The sequence below is a fragment of the Sinocyclocheilus anshuiensis genome, unplaced genomic scaffold, assembly GCF_001515605.1.
Source record: "Sinocyclocheilus anshuiensis isolate Anshui unplaced genomic scaffold, SAMN03320099.WGS_v1.1 scaffold426, whole genome shotgun sequence".
NCBI classification, from domain to species: domain Eukaryota; kingdom Metazoa; phylum Chordata; class Actinopteri; order Cypriniformes; family Cyprinidae; genus Sinocyclocheilus; species Sinocyclocheilus anshuiensis.
This window is the reverse complement of record NW_015542362.1, coordinates 569,097-571,737: the sequence shown is the minus strand read 5'-3', so window position 1 is coordinate 571,737 and position 2,641 is coordinate 569,097. Positions and strand designations below refer to the sequence as shown.

Genomic DNA, 2,641 nt, shown 5'->3' with positions numbered 1-2,641 from the left:
CGGCAAAGGAGAAGTGCTCACTAACACAGATTTAGACAGATTTGTGAACAATATTTGAGAGAAATAGGCCTTTTATGTACATAGAAAAAGTCTTAGATCTTTGAGTTCAGCTCATAAAAAATGGGGGCAAAAACAAAAGTGTTGTGTTTATAATTTTGTTCAGTGTATAATAAAAGAAAATCCTGATTGCATAATAGCACAGTAGGTGGCGATATGCGCAAAGATTACAACTCGCCATAAAACCAAGAAGAAGAAGAAGCTGATGCTTCACTTTATAGCACTGACACCAGTCATGAGGTAGTATGTTACCCTTAAACATTGAAAAGATATTAGGATATTATGACATTACTCGTAGGACATCGCAAACCAATTTTTTTCATGAATATGACTTAACCTGATGGAGGACGCGCTCAGTCATTCAGGCAGTCTCTCTCTCTCTCGCGCGCGCGTGCTGTTTAGACATGTTTTGTGCCGTTGACCGTCGTCGTCGTCATCCTTAATAAATAAAACATTTATTCATGCTTGGATATCGGCTAGTGATGATGACACTGAAGCTTCAAAGCGCGTATCGGGTAAGCAGCGCAATTTCTCATGAAGCTCTGTGCCGGAGCGCGTATTGTTTTCAGAGAATCACGTGATCAGCAGAAAATGAAGCCTCACTGTCTGTCCAATCACATGCGCGTGTCGGAATGTTCGAAACCCCAGATCTTACTTTACGAGTAAATTTTCATTCAGACTTATTCAATTACATTTTTAAATACCCAGCCATAGAAGTAATATGAAGAATAAAAACTATTTCAGAACAAAAAAAAAATGTTGGCATATGCAATTCATATGTGTACATTATTCTTCTATTACATCATATTGATATTCATATTAGCATTTAATGCCACAATTTAATGGGTAAATTATTTTATCAGAGAGAATTTTAACAAACACACACACTATTTTCACAGGCTTTTGGCTGCTATATTTTTTTATTGACCACCAGATGGTGCTATTTTTGACACTCGCGAAGCTTTGAATCTTTTCCCGAAACAGTCAGAGGAAAGCCTCAGTGCTTCATGAGGCTTCATTTGCCCATCACTAGGTGAATCCAGTGGAGAGAAATCCCCCACCACTAACTGCAAACTGGCATTCAGATCTGCCTCTATTTTTTTTAGTAACGCCCCAGCTTCCAACGAACCAATCAATTCCCGAAGGACGAAATCAAGTCCCGCCCTCTCATTTCAGATGCCGTTTCACTCGGATATACGTCACAGTAGAGAAGAAATCAAAAGACAATCGCAACTTCCATTTCATGTCTACTTTAAATAGGGCTGTCAATTGATTATTTACACAAAAAAATCTAATTAATTACATAATGTGCCGATTAATAAAATTAATCTCAAATTAATTAGATTAATTAAAGTCCCCATGAAATCAAAATTAAAGTTTTTTGGGTGTTAGTATCAATATGTTACTCTTAAAAAGAGGATGGCTGCTTGATATGTCCCGCCCTGTCTTCCTGTTTCAGTTAAAATGACGTCAACACAGAGTAACATCTTGGTTACGTATGTAATCCTAGTTCCCTGAAAATGATATGCTATATCAGCGTGCTGCGCGTTATTTAATCAGATTTCCATATATGACGAAGGAAGCGCTATCAAGGTATGGACGGCCCTCATCGCAGCATCTCGTTCCCTATTCAGGGAACTAGGGTTACATACGTAACCGAGATGTTCCCTCTCATAGGTAACTTCAATGCTGCGATGACGTCATCGCTTTGGGAACGCTATACCATAACACCTGATGTACCTTAGATAGCTGGAGACCAAGGAAAGTGTCTGCTCAAGCGGATAAGACCCGAGAGCCAGGAGCCATCCTCACGTCTAGACTATAGAACTTGATGAAGGTGCTAGGAGAGGACCAACCTGCCACAGCACAGACATCTCCCATCAAAGGCCCTTTAAAAAGAGCCTGAGAAGAAGCCATTGCTCTCGTAGAATGAGCACGCACCTCTAGAGGCGAAGTCACACCACGCGCCTCATAGGCTAGAGGTATAGTCACTATCTGACCCCACATAGAAGGGGAGAAAACCTCCAACCACTTGCTGAAAGCAAAACAGAGTCAAAGCAGCCTTAGGATTAACTAGGCCTAGGAAGCAGTAAGACTTAACCAGCCTCGGGGCAAAGTCCATACAAGAGGAGCTGACAGAGCCTGCAGATCCTCAGTCCTCTAAGAGAGGATAGGATTACCAAAAAACTGCTTAAGGTTTCAAAGTTATCTGACAGACTTAAACGGCTCAAATGGATGGCCTGCCAGGCCTTCCAACCGAAAAATAGGTCCCAAAAAGGAATCTGTGCTGGGCGGAAAGGCCTAAGCCGTCTCGTCCCTGCATGAAACGGGAAACCAGCAGATTGTGTCCACTTAAGGGCATACAGCGTCTCCTGGAGGGAGCTCTAGAATTAAGAATAGTGTCGGTAATCTCTGCCAAGAGACCGGAACACATTTCAACTCTGCTCAGGGGTCACACCCATTAGTTCCAAAAATCCTGATGGGGATGTCCAAATCATGCCCCGAACCTGAGTCAGCAGGTCGTGTCTGAGGGGACCTCCCAAGGGGGCCGGCTAACAGACTGACCAATTCTGAGAACCACGTA

General features: G+C 42.3%; 1 protein-coding gene across 2 annotated transcripts in view; it reads right to left on the bottom strand.

Annotated features, from left to right (window-relative positions):
- LOC107691913 (ubiquitin thioesterase OTUB1-like) overlaps window positions 1–2,641 on the bottom strand; it is a 16,777-nt gene that overhangs the window by 5,517 nt on the left and 8,619 nt on the right. Inside the window, exon 1 of one of the 2 annotated variants that reach the window (XM_016490761.1) lies at window positions 1,798–1,878. The exons of the other annotated variant lie outside the window; for it this stretch is intronic. The gene's annotated coding sequence lies outside the window, so the exon portion shown is untranslated. Of the gene's footprint in view, window positions 1–1,797; window positions 1,879–2,641 lie in introns of those variants that run through there. 2 annotated transcript variants of the gene reach the window in all.